The sequence below is a fragment of the Balaenoptera borealis genome (genome assembly GCF_965194805.1).
Source record: "Balaenoptera borealis genome assembly, chromosome: 6".
Classification (NCBI taxonomy): Eukaryota; Metazoa; Chordata; class Mammalia; order Artiodactyla; family Balaenopteridae; genus Balaenoptera; species Balaenoptera borealis.
In genome coordinates, this window is record NC_138863.1 from 64,062,626 (window position 1) to 64,076,480 (window position 13,855).

General features: G+C 39.1%; 1 long non-coding RNA gene across 1 annotated transcript in view; it reads right to left on the reverse strand.

Moving 5' to 3' along the window:
* Positions 1–348: 348 nt before the first annotated feature.
* The window catches only part of LOC309630995, a 279,528-nt gene continuing 266,021 nt past the window's right edge, over positions 349–13,855 (reverse strand). Inside the window, exon 2 of the long non-coding RNA XR_014245991.1 lies at positions 349–427. This is a non-coding gene — a long non-coding RNA (uncharacterized lncRNA). The remainder of the gene's footprint in view (positions 428–13,855) is intronic.

Sequence of the window (13,855 nt, forward strand, 5' to 3'; positions counted from 1 at the left end):
TGTTAAGTTTAATTTTGAGTTTTCATAACTCAAATTTTGTTAAGTTTATCTCATCTCTGGCACATGTTTATTATTGTTATATATCTAGAAGTTTAATTTTGTGTTTTCCTAACTCAAATTTTGTTAAGTTTATCTCATCTCTGGCACATGTTTATTATTGTTATATATCTAGAAAATAGTTGATTAAACAAATATAAATGGGTTTTGTTACTACAGAATTTCTCATATCTTTCATATTTTAATGAAATGATGTATTTACACAAGAGGTGGCTAATGGGTTCCCGAACTTCCTTGGCCATGGAACCCTTGTGTCACACATCATCTTGTAGACTAAAATTTCGTGGAATGAATTTTTTTTTTTTTTGGCTGTGTTGGGTCTTCGTTTCTGTGCGAGGGCTTTCTCTAGTTGCGGCGAGCAGGGGCCACTCTTCATCGCGGTGCGCGGGCCTCTCATTATCGTGGCCTCTCCCGTTGCGGAGCACAGGCTCCAGACGCGCAGGCTCAGTAGTTGTGGCACACGGGCCCAGCCACTGCGCGGCATGTGGGATCTTCCCGGACCGGGGCACTAACCCGTGTCCCCTGCATTGGCAGGTGGATTCCTAACCACTGCGCCACCAGGGAAGCCCTCGTGGAATGAATTTTGAAACACTGTCCTAACAGCAGGTCTCCAAGCCCCTATTTCTCTAGTAACAATCTATCAATCCTGGCAAGATAAGTGGTGAGACTTTAGGCTTTCAGGAATGCCTGTGGGCTGATGGAAGCTTACTGTAAGTGAAGAGTTAGGAGAACTAAGTTTTGTTTTGTTTTGTTTGTTAGTTGGTTGGTTGGTTTTATCACTTACTAGCTGAGTGACGTTGAGCAAATCAACATGATATTGTTGAGTCTGAATTTCCTCATCTCTGGGAGTAATTATTCTTACCTTACAAGGTCATTGAGAAGTTTTCAAAAATAGCTTGGCAGTTTCATAAAATGCTAAATATACACCTACTATATGATACAGCCATTCCACTCCTAGGTATTTATTCAAAAGAAAGGAAGTCATATGTAATAGAAGAATGTTCATAGCAGCTTTATTTGTAATAGCCAAAACTGGAAACAACTCAAAGTCTCCATTGACAGGCAAATGGATAAATTGTGGTATATTCAGAAAATGGAACACTACTCAGCAATGAAAAGGAGTGAGCCATTCATACACGCAACATGGATAAATCTCAAAAAATAATGTCCAGTGAAAGAAGTCAGACAAAATCATACATACCGTATGATTCCTTTTATATAAAATTCTAGAGAATGAAAACAAATCAACTGTGACAGAGAAAGGATCAGTGACTGCCTCGGAACTGAGGGCAAGGGAGTGACAAGAGTTAGCAGGAGGGAGGATTTACAAAGAGGCAAGAGTAAAACTTTGAGAATGATAGCTATGTTTACTATATTTTTGCTGCATATAGAATTCGAGGATGATGGTTTTTTCTTTCACTACTTTAAAGATGTTACTCACCATTTTCTTGTTTACCTTGTTTCCAATGAGAAAATTGCCATCATCCTTATTTTTTTCTCAGTACATAACATACCTTTTTTCCTCCCCTCTGGCTGCTTTAAAATTTCCCCCTTTGTTGCTGATTTTGAGCACAGTAATGTGCTTTGATGTGGTTTTATTCTTATGCTTAGGGTTCATTGAGCTTTTTGCAACTATAGTTTATAGTTTTCATCAAACTTGGGAAATTTTTGGCTATGATTTCTTCAAACATTTCTTCTTTCCCACCCCTCTCTTTTCTCTCCTTCAAGGACTTCAATTACACAAATGTTAATTAGACCACTTGGAACTGACCCACAGCTCACTAAGGATCATTTTTGTAAAATTCCCTCTTCTCTTTGTGTTTTATTTTGTATAGTTTCTATTGCTATCTCTTCAAGTTCAGTAATCTTTTCTTCTGCAATGTCTCCTCTATATTTAATCTCATCCAGTGTTGTTTGTTTGTTTGTTTTTACCTCAGACATTGTAGTTTTCATGTGCAGAAGTCTAATTTGGGTCTTTTCAAAATTACCTTCTATGTCTCTACTTAACTTTTTGAACATTTGGAATACAGTTATAAAAACTGCTTTAATGTGCTTGTCTGCTAATTCTAACTTCTGTGTCAGTTTTGAGCCTGCTTTGATTGATTTTTCTCCTCACTATGGGTCATATTTTCCTGCTTCTTTGCATGCCTGCTTGGTGGGATGCCAGACATTGTGAGTTTTGCCTTGTTGGGTGCTGGATGTTTTTATATTCCCATAAATATGCTTGAGCTTTGCTCTGGGACACAGTTAAATTATTTGGAAACAGTTTAATCTTTTCACATCTTGCTTTTTATGACTTGTAGGCAGGACAAGAGCTGTGTTCAGTCTAAAGCTAATTATTTTCTACTACTGAGATAATACCAAGTACTTTTACTCCTTTACTCAAGGAATCTACCAAGATTCACTAGGCTTCAGTCTCCCTGACCTGTGGCCTGGAAACTCTCTCAAGCTAATCTCAAACTGTGGCAATTGTAGGGTTCACCTCATTTATTTGCCATCTCTTAGAGAACACTATCCTTTGTTATCTGATGTATGGTGTCATAATCCATCAGCCTTTCACTTAACTGTTTCATCAATCATTGATGTTCAAGTCCTAGAGCCATTATCATATTAGGGGTTATAAACTGATGATATTTAATTTGCTCACTATTTCTGCATCTGTTAGATGGAATTATTTTAAAAGATCCTTTCTGCCTTAACCAGTTTGTTACCTAATAGTATAGTTTATAAAGAAAAGGAAGAATAAGTGCTGTCTTCCTATGTTTTTCAGTTCTCAGAATAATTAGCTGTTTCACTAGCATTCTCTAAAGGTAATCAGTGAGTTTCTTTTAAAAATTGTATTTAAGAGCTTCCAGATTGAATACGTGGGGATTTGGGCAGAGTAGCAGGCTTAGAGAAGGCATGGACACTGCACTCTATCCTCTGACTTTGCCCTATGCATCTCTTCTATCCTGTGTTGTTATATTATCCTTTTGTAATAGGTGGTAATCTAATCTGAAAGACTCTAGCCATGGAGGGAAGAAACATAGGTGCAGAGGCCAAAGGCTAAAGAGGAAGAGAGAAGTGCCGGTCCGCCTGCCTTCATGCCACCTGGCCCACAAAGAACAGGGTCTGATTAAGGAGGAAGTTGGAGGAGACCCTCAGCTTCCACCCCAACTCACTTCCTGTCTGCCCCAATTATTTTCCTTTTTCTTTCTTTTTTTTTTTTTTTGCCTGCGTTGGGTCTTCATTGCCGCTCATGGGCTTTCTCTAATTGCAGCAAGCGGGGGCTACTCTTCATTGCAGTGCATGGCCTTCTCATTGCAGTGGCTTCTATTGTTGCAGAGCACAGGCTCTAGGCGTGCAGGCTTCAGTAGTTGTGGCATGCAGGCTCAGTAGTTGTGGTGCACGGGCTTAGTTGCTCCGCCACATGTGGGATCTTCCTGGACCAGGGATCAAACGGCGTCCCCTGCATTGGCAGGCAGATTCTTAACCACTGCATCACCAGGGAAGTCCCCTCCCTTTATTATTTTCACTACAAAAAAATGTATTTAAGTTATTATTATGAGATCATGAAATTTAATATATTTGATGAGTTTTAATGTATTTAAAATTTTTTAAATATTCAAACTGTTCTATCTATGACCAAGAAGTCCCTTCAAATTGGTTTCTATGTCATTTTGACATTACTTCAGTAGTCTTAGATAGCTTCATTGCTTTCTGAAAAAACACAATATCCCAGGTTCATCTTGCATATTTCCTGACCCAGACATGGAATGAACTATTTGTCTAGATAGCACTCAATCTTTTGTAGTAGGGAATGGTATTTAGAGACCATAATCTGGGTGCTAAGACTGCTTCTTTCTCCTGGATTGTCATTATTTCTAAGCTATTCAGCGGAGAGCTTAGGAATAGGTATTTATAGAAAGATAAAAACACATCATGAATTCATACTGATATTTACAATTTAGATTTAAGATTATAGAGTTTTACTTAACTTTTTTGGTTTTATATTTGTACGTCTTTCCTTTTATGCTACAAAAATTTTTGGTTCCTAATAAGAAATTTAGTTATTTGCTTTATCATATATATACATATATATACCACATAAACATATATATATAAAATAAATATATAAATACGTGTGTTTAAGTAGTCTTAATGCTAGTAGTAATAATTATATTGTTACTTTGAAACTATCACATACATATATAATAGTTTCAAAGTAACAATATAATTATTACTACTAGCAATAAGACTACTTAATGCAGATAAAGAATTCTTTGCATTTTTTTCCATTTAGGATATATTTCAGTAGGAATTTACAATCAAAACATTGTGTTTGGAGACCTTCAAGATGGTGGAGGAGTAAGACATGGAAATCACCTTACTCCCCACAAATACATCAGAAATACATTTACATGTGGAACAACTCCTACAGAACACCTACTGAACGCTGGCAGAAGACCTCAGACCTCCCAAAAGGCAAGAAACTCCCCACGTACCTAGGTAGGGCAAAAGGAAAAAGAAAAACAGAAACAAAAGAATAGGGACGGGACCTGCACCAGTGGGAGGGAGCTGTGAAGGAGGAAAGGTTTCCACACACTAGGAAGCCCCTTCATGGGCGGAGACTGCGGGTGGCAGAGGGGGGAAGCTTCAGAGCCACGGAGGAGAGCACAGCCACAGGGGTGCGGAGGGCAAAGTGGAGAGATTCCTGCACAGAGGATCGGTGCTGAGCAGCACTCACCAGCCCAAGAGGCTTGTCTGCTCACCCGCCAGGGTGGATGGGGGCTGGGAGCTGAGGCTCGGGCTTCGGTCGGATCGCAGAGAGAGGACTGGGGTTGGCTGCATGAACACAGCCTGAAGGGGGCTAGTGCACCACGGCTAGCCGGGAGGGAGTCCGGGAAAAAGTCTGGAGTTGCCGAAGAGGCAAGAGACCATTGTTTTGGGGTGCGCGAGGAGAGGGGATTCAGAGCACTGCCTAAATGAGCTCCAGAGACAGGCGCGAGCTGCGGCTATCAGAGCGGACCCCAGAGACGGGCATGAGATGCTAAGGCTGCTGCTGCCGCCACCAAGAAGCCTGTGTGCGAGCACAGGTCACTCTCCACACCTCCCCTCCCGGGAGCCTGTGCAGCCCGCCACTGCCAGGGTCCCGTGATCCAGTGACAACTTCCCTGGGAGAACGCACAGCGCGCTTCAGGCTGCTGCAACGTCACGCTGGTCTCTGCCGCCGCAGGCCCACCCCGCATCCGTACTCCTCCCTCTCCCCGGCCTGAGTGAGCTGGAGCCCCCGAATCAGCTGCTCCTTTAACCCCGTCCTGTCTGAGCAAAGAACAGACGCCCTCAGGCAACCTACATGCAGAGGCGGGTCCGAATCCAAAGCTGAACCCCAGGAACTGTGCGAACAAAGAAGAAAAAAGGAAATTTCTCCCAGCAGTTTCAGGAGCAGCGGATTAAATCTCTACAATCAACTTGATGTACCCTGCATCTGTGGAATACCTGAATAGACAACGAATCATCCCAAAATTGAGGCAGTGGACTTTGGGAGAAACTATAGACCTTGGGATTGCTTTCTGCATCTAATTTGTTTCTGGTCTTATGTTTATCTTAGTTTAGTATTTAGAATTTATTATCATTGGTAGATTTGTTTATTGATTTGGTTGCTCTCTTCCTTTTTTTTTATATATAGATATATATATTTTTTTCCTTTTTCTCTTTTTGTGAGTGTGTAGGTGTGTGCTTCTTTATGTGATCTTGTCTGTATAGCTTTGCTTTTACCATTTGTCCTAGGGTTCTGACTGTCTATTTTTCTTTCTTTTTTTTTTTTAGTATAGTTTTTAGCGCTTGTTATCATTGGTGGATTTGTTTTTTGGTTTGGTTAGTCTCTCCTTTCTTTCTTTCTTTTTTTTATGACTTTTAAATTTTTTTATTTTTAATAATTTTTTATTTTAATAATTTTCTTTCTTTCTTTCTTTTTTCTTTCTGTCTCTCTCTCTCTCTCTTTCTTTCTCCCTTTTCTTCTGAGCCGTGTGGCTGACAGGGGTCTTCGTGCTCCGGCCGGCTGTCAGGCCTCTGTCTCTGAGGTGGGAGAGCCGAGTTCAGGACATTGGTCCACCAGAAACCTCCCAGCTCCACATAATATAAAACGGCAAAAGCTCTCCCAGAGATCTCCATCTCAACACTAAGACCCAGCTCCACTCAACGACCAGCAAGCTACAGTGCTGGACACCCCATGCCAAACAACTAGCAAGACAGGAACACAACCCCACCCATTAGCAGAGAGGCTGCCTAAAATCATAATAAGGTCACAGACATCCCAAAACACACCACCGGATGTGGTCCTGCCCGCAAAAAGACAAGACCCAGCCTCATCCACCAGAACACAGGCACCAGTCCCCTCCACCAGGAAACCTACACAACCCACTGAACCAACCTTACCCACTAGGGGCAGACACCAAAAACAGTGGGAACTACGAACCTGCAGCTTGCGAAAAGGAGACCCCAAACACAGTAAGTTAAGCAAAATGAGAAGACAGAGAAACACATAGCAGATAAAGGAGCAAGGTAAAAACCCACCAGACCAAACAAATGAAGAGGAAATAGGTGGTCTACCTGAAAAAGAATTCAGAGTAATGATAGTAAAGATGATCCAAAATCTTGGAAACAGAATGGAGAAAATACAAGAAACGTTTAACAAGGACCTAGAAGAACTAAACAGCAAACAAACAATGATGAACAACACAATAAATGAAATTAAAAATTCTCTAGAAGGAATCAATAGCAGAAAAACTGAGGCAGAAGAACGGATAAGTGACCTGGAGTATAAAATAGTGGAAATAACTACTGCAGAGCAGAATAAAGAAAAAACAATGAATAGAATTGAGGACAGTCTCAGAGACCTCTGGGACAACATTAAACGTACCAACATTCAAATTATAGGGGTCCCAGAAGAGGAAGAGAGAAAGAAAGGGACTGAGAAAATATTTGAAGAGATTATAGTTGAAAACTTCCCTAACATGGGAAAGGAAATAGTCAATCACGTCCAGGAAGCACAGAGACTCCCATACAGGATAAATCCAAGGAGGATGGGAGGGAGATGCAAGAGGGAGGAGATATGGGGATATATTTATATGTATAGCTGATTCACTTTGTTATAAAGCAGAAACTAACACATCATTGTAAAGCAATTATACTCCAATAAAGATGTTTAAAAAAAAACACACACTGTGTTTTAAAGCCACCTGAAATAATTTTTCTTTCTATTGTTATGGCAGCTAAATGATATACGTTTGATAAATTTGTTTATTTCCGTTTCTTTTTTATTTTTAGTGATTACTCTTTTTAAAGTTTACTTTTACTTTTAAATTATGCAAATATTAACATGGTTCCACAGTAACAATGTGCTGGTAAATATTTGACAACTGGCTCCCTGGGATGAAAGCCCTGATTTTGCTAATTTCTGTGGTTTAGATATTACCATGACTGATTTCAAGCTACCAAAGTTATGTCACTGAATGCAGAGTTTGGGAGATGTGCAGTCACATATCATTATATAATATTTCTACCATACAGATAGAATAATCTCAGTAGCATAGATAATAGTAAAATAATTACAGATTGATGAGTTTTGAGTATTTATCTTTATTTTTGATGTAATTTATCTAACATTAAGTTTATATAATTTAATTTTTATTAATGGCTATTGACTAACTGGCTCACAAAATTCTTGAAAATTTAACAATTGATTCTCACTAGCTGGTGTGACCTGGGTCCAGCACGTCTCTCTTCCAAGGTCAAAATCCCAAAGCATAGCACATTGAGAAAAGGATTGCCTTCTACCTATCCTTTCCATCTTGTTCCCTCTCTTGCTGTAGAGGTAACCATTTGTATTAGATTTTTGTCTCTTCCTTTCATTGTTTATTTTTGCAAATACAGGCAGCTATGATTTTATATTTTCTTACACAGAAGATAGCACACAAATAACACTCTTCTGCTCCGTGTTTAGCTTAGAATTGTGATTCCTGTTTAAATGTAACTCCCCTAGGAGAGGTAAACAGGTGATATTGAAACTATTTCCAACATCACACTTCAGTAAAAATTAGTTTTCTTGAGAGCTGAGAAATGTCTGAGTGGGACCAGAGAGTTCCGTTGAAAATATGGGTGAAACCATATGAGAGCTTCATAGACAAACTTCACAATTTTACTCTGGATCAGAGAAGTGAGGGGCCAGGCTTTGGAGCTGCTGAGGTGGCAAGGTTGCATGAATGAATGCTCAAGTCCTGACTCAGCTCCCACCATATAAATGCAGCTACTTTCACTGAAGTCATCCTACCTCCCTGTTATAAAACTTCCGGCCGTCAGAGGGGGTAATTGGTGTTTTAATGTTTTAGTTGGGTTTTTCAGCCGAGGTAAATGGAATAGGACTATGCTTATCATTCTTCTGAAAGTCATTTCTATAATATTTATACACTTATACTCTTTGAGACTGAAAACTTTTATTGATATTGTTTGTTTCTGATAACTTTCCCCTGGAAAGAAATGACTGAGATCTTGGAATTCACGTCATTATTACATGACTGCTTTGCAAGTCATGAGATTTTAAACAAACCTCTTTATTTCCTACAATGAGGATATCCCATCTTGCCTTTGCCTTAATAGGTAATATCATTAGTAATTATTAGCACTTTATGACACCATAATATTTGCACCATAATGAAGGTCAGAGACATGAAAGGGCTATTGACATGATTTGCTGGCTCTTGTTGTTAACCAGAATGGGCTCTTTTATTCTGTGCAACCTCTAATTACTTCTGGATTTTATTACATTTTTCTGTGAATTCTAGGAGAAAATATGTAATAGTGTTTATCGCAAGAATACATGTGATAGCTGGTAAAAACAGACTGATACAGTGTTTTTAATGAATATTTCCCAGCTTAGGGTGAGTGATCCCATTGGCACACAGAGCCTTTCTGTGAAATCAACATGGAAGAAATGAATCCAAGATATTGTATTGCAGTGCTGGGCCAGCACTTTCTATCCTATACAGAGAAGTAGCCTCAGAAAAAAGACTATGGCGGATAACTAGGGCAACCTCTTACGTCCTTACATAGTGCTCTGACCTTTATAATGGGTATGCAAAGTTACCTGAGATTGGCACATAGAAAAGAGTGTGGAGGGAATTTACATGCGCTTACTGAAAGCTGCTTTGCAAACCTGCATTTAAAGAACCTCAAGAATTTTGATTTGCTGTGATGATTGCTGCTCTCGTCTGATTGGTTGGCCACTAAAATTTGCTCCCTATCCTACTTAGCTTGATAAGATCTGAAAGAATGGGCCCAAGCCCCAGTTTGTCTCTCTGGTGCTACTATTTTCCACAATATGCTTATTCTAGGTTAGTCCAGTGATTCAAATATAACTGATTGTGGCTGTAATCTAGCACCCAAGTACAAAATGCATAGTCTTTGAGCCATGAAATACAACAAAGCATCACCGGACTCCTTTCAGCTATCTTCTTCTCTAAGATGTGTTTCAGTCAGACACAGCAAGTAAGAGCAGAGACTCTGTTTTAGAGACCTAGAGCTTCTGAAGGAGACAACTAAGGATATTAGCTTACAGGCATGGAAAGGGGTGTGTCAGGGACTTGGAAGTGAGTGCAATTCACACAAAAGAATTGGCATCACACGATCTGGCCTAAGGCATTAATTCAAGGCCTGTCTTGTCTACTTGTGTATCCTTAGACAAATCACCGGGGGACAATAATCTCTATTACTTGAAGTTCTTGTGACAATCAGAGAAAATATTTGTGGAAGAAAAACTCTTTAAAATATTATAGAGCTAGAAAGACTACCATAAGGAAAGAGTGAATCAGGAAAAATACTCCCAGTGACTCAGGGATGCAATAAGGATGCTTTTCTATCTTGGTCTGGGCTCTGGGGAAAAAGTTTCCCTGGAGAATTTGTAACCATGGGTCTGTCATTACATTAGTTCCAAGAATACCCAAGCTGTGAAATTATCATAAACCAAGGTGGGGGCAGTAATTCCCCTTGGGCAGCTAACAGAAACAAATGCAAAACCCACTTGTTCTGGAAGACGAGGCGCTTGTCCAAATCTCTCAGAATTTCTTCCAGCTGTTCACATATTTGAAGATACTTCTTATGTTCCTCATAAATCTTATACTCTCCAGTTTAAATAGTCCTAACTCTGTCAACTACTTTTCATACAATAATTTCCAGAACTGTCTCCATTCATTTTCTTCTGTGTTCTCTCTAATATATGGGTGTTCCATTTAAAATGTGCCCTCTTCATCCAGTTCAGGCCTAAAGGCAACATGTCTAAGGCAAAGGTCTAACATGTGTGGGATAATATGAGACCATTATAAAAATATAATAATAAAGTACTATAACATCATATCACCATAGTAATTCAGTAATGTAATGTCACTGTCATAAAGCTTACAGTATAATAGCAAATACTTCTAAATGTGTTTTATGTGCCGAACACTATATACTTTACATGCAGTATCCCTTTTTAATCCCCATGAAACACTAAGACAGGTTTTATTATTATCCCCATTTCGCAGATAAGGAGAAAACCTAGTAATTAGCCCAAGGTTACTTAGCTGGTCACAGAGATAGTAATATGTATATAACCAAAGCCAGTATGCAAACCCAGACCTATCTGGCTTCAATGGCCTTGCTTTAAATCACTAATACTCTAACCCCCTTAATATGAGTCCTGGGAGGGCATCTGAAAATCCAAATGCCATTTTTAGTAACTGTCACTCTCTTGACTGTGTGGGCAGTGAGCTAAAATTGCTAGGATTTTTATTTCTTTAAAATTTAAATCACAGTTATTTTTCCTGAAGATACATTTTCATAGGATAAGGGGACAAATAAGAAGTAGGAAGACACAGGGAGAAAGGGGGCAGAGGACCAGAAGGCAAAGAGAAGGGTGGTTGGGTACACTACTAATGACTTGCTCATTTCCCAAGCTTATAGTCAACCAGACCTGGGAGGTGACAAGGAGCTCCTGTGGTCACACAGCCAGGAATTCTGCTGGGTCTTAAAGATGTTTGGTGATTCTTATTTCCTACATTTCTTTTTTATTTATTTTTTAAAACATCTTCATTGGAGTATAATTGCTTTACAATGTTGTGTTAGTTTCTGCTGTATAACAAAGTGAATCAGCTATATGTATACATATATCCCCATATCCCCTCCCTCTTGCATCTCCCTCCCACCCTCCCTATCCCACCCCTCTAAGTGGTCACAAAGCACTGAGCTGATTTCCCTGTGCTATGCAGCTGCTTCCCACTAGCTATCTATTTTACATTTGGTAGTATATATATGTCCATGCCACTCTCTCACTTGGTCCCAGCTTACCCTTCCCCCTCCCTATGTCCTCAAATCCGTTCTCTACCTCTGCGTCTTTATTCCTGTCCTGCCCCTAGGTTGTTCAGAACCATTTTTTTAAAATTCCATATATATGTGTTAGCATACGGTATTTGTTTTTCACTTTCTGACTTACTTCACTCTGTATGACAGACTCTAGGTCCATCCACCTCACTACAAATAACTCAATTTCGTTTCTTTTTATGGTTGAGTAATATTCCATTGTATGTATGTGCCACATCTTCTCTATCCATTCATCTGTCGATGGACACTTAGGTTGCTTCCATGTCCTAGCTATTGTAAATAGTGCTGCAGTGAACATTGTGGTACATGACTCTTTTTGAATTATGGTTTTCTCAGGGTATATGCCCAGTAGTGGGATTGCTAGGTTATATGGTAGTTCTACATTTACTTTTTTAAGGAACCTCCATACTGTTCTCCATAGTGGCTGTTTCCATTAAATTCCAACCAACAGTGCAAGAGGGTTCCCTTTTCTCCACACCCTCTCCAGCATTTATTGTTTATAGATTTTTCGATGATGGCCATTCTGACTGGTATGAGGTGATACCTCATTGTAGTTTTGATTTGCATTTCTCTGATGATTAGTGGTGTTGAGCATCCTTTCATGTGTTTGTTGGCAATCTGTATATCTTTGGAGAAATGTCTATTTAGGTTTTCTGCCCATTTTTGGATTGGGTTGTTTTTTTTGATATTGAGCTGCATGAGCTGCTTGTAAATTTTGGAGATTAATCCTTTGTCAGTTGCTTCATGGGCAAATATTTTCTCCCATTCAGAGGGTTCTTTCCATCTTGTTTATGTTTTCCTTTGTTGTGCAAAAGCTTTTAAGTTTCCTTAGGTCCCGTTTGTTTATTTTTGTTTTTATTTCCATTTCTCTAGGAGGTGGGTCAAAAAGGATCTTGCTGTGATTTATGTCATAGAGTGTTCAGCCTATGTTTTCCTCTAAAACATGGTGTCTGGCCTTACATTTAGGTCTTTAAGCCAGCTGTAGTTTATTTTTGTGTATGGTGTTAGGGAGTTTTCTAATTTCATTCTTTTACATGTAGCTGTCCAGTTTCCCCAGCACCACTTATTGAAGAGGCTGTCTTTTCTCCACTGTATATTCTTGCCTCCTTTATCAAAAATAAGGTGACCATATGTGCATGGGTTTATCTCTGGCCTTTCTATCCTGTTCCATTGATCTATATTTCTGTTTCTGTGCCAGTACCATACTGTCTTGATTACTGTAACTTTGTAGTAAAGTCTGAAGTCTGAGAGCCTGATTCTTCCAGCTCCATTTTTCTTTCTCAAGATTGCTTTGGCTATTCAGGGCCTTTTGTGTTTCCATACAAATTGTGAAATTTTTTGTTCCAGTTCTGTGAAAAATGCCATTGGTAGTTTGATAGGGATTGCACTGAATCTGTAGATTGCTTTGGGTAATATAGTCATTTTCACAATGTTGATTCTTCCAATCCAAGAACATGGTATATCTCTCCATCTGTTTGTATCACCTTTGATTTTTTTCATCAGTGTCTTATAGTTTTCTGCATACAGGTCTTTTGTCTCCTTAGGTAGGTTTATTCCTAGGTATTTTATTGTTTTTGTAGCAATGGTAAATGGGAGTGTTTCCTTAATTTCTCTTTCAGATTTTTGATCATTAGTGTATAGGAATGCAAGAGATTTCTGTGCATTAATTTTGTATCCTGCTACTTTACCAAATTCATTGATTAGCTCTAGTAGTTGTCTGGTAGCTTCTTTAGGATTCTCTCTGTGTAGTATCATGTCATCTGCAAAAGTGACAGTTTTACTTCTTCTTTTCCGATTTGGATTCCTTTTATTCCTATTTCTTCTCTGATTTCTGTGGCTAATACTTCCAAAACTATGTTGAATAATAGTGGTGAGAGTGGGCAACCTTCTCTTGTTCCTGATCTTAGTGGAAATGGTTTCAGTTTTTCACCATTGAGGATGATGTTGGCTGTGGGTTTGTCATATATGGCCTTTATTATGTTGAGGTAGGTTCCCTCTATGCCTACTTTCTGGAGGGTTTTTATCATAAATGGGTGTTGAATTTTGTTGAAAGCTTTCTCTGCATCTATTGAGATGATCATATGGTTTTTATTCTTCAATTTGTTAATATGGTGTATCACATTGATTGATTTGCATATATTGAAGAATCCTTGCATTACTGGGATAAACCCCACTTGATCATGGTATATGATCCTTTTACTGTGCTGTTGGATTCTGTTTGCTAGTATTTTGTTGAGGATTTTTGCATCTATGTTCATCAGTGATATTGGCCTGTTGTTTTCTTTTTTTTAGTTTTCCTGGTATCAGGGTGATGGTGGCCTCATAGAATGTGTTGGGGAGTGTTCCTCCTTCTGCTATATTTTGGAAGAGTTTGAGAAGGATAGGTGTTAGCTCTTCTCTAAAT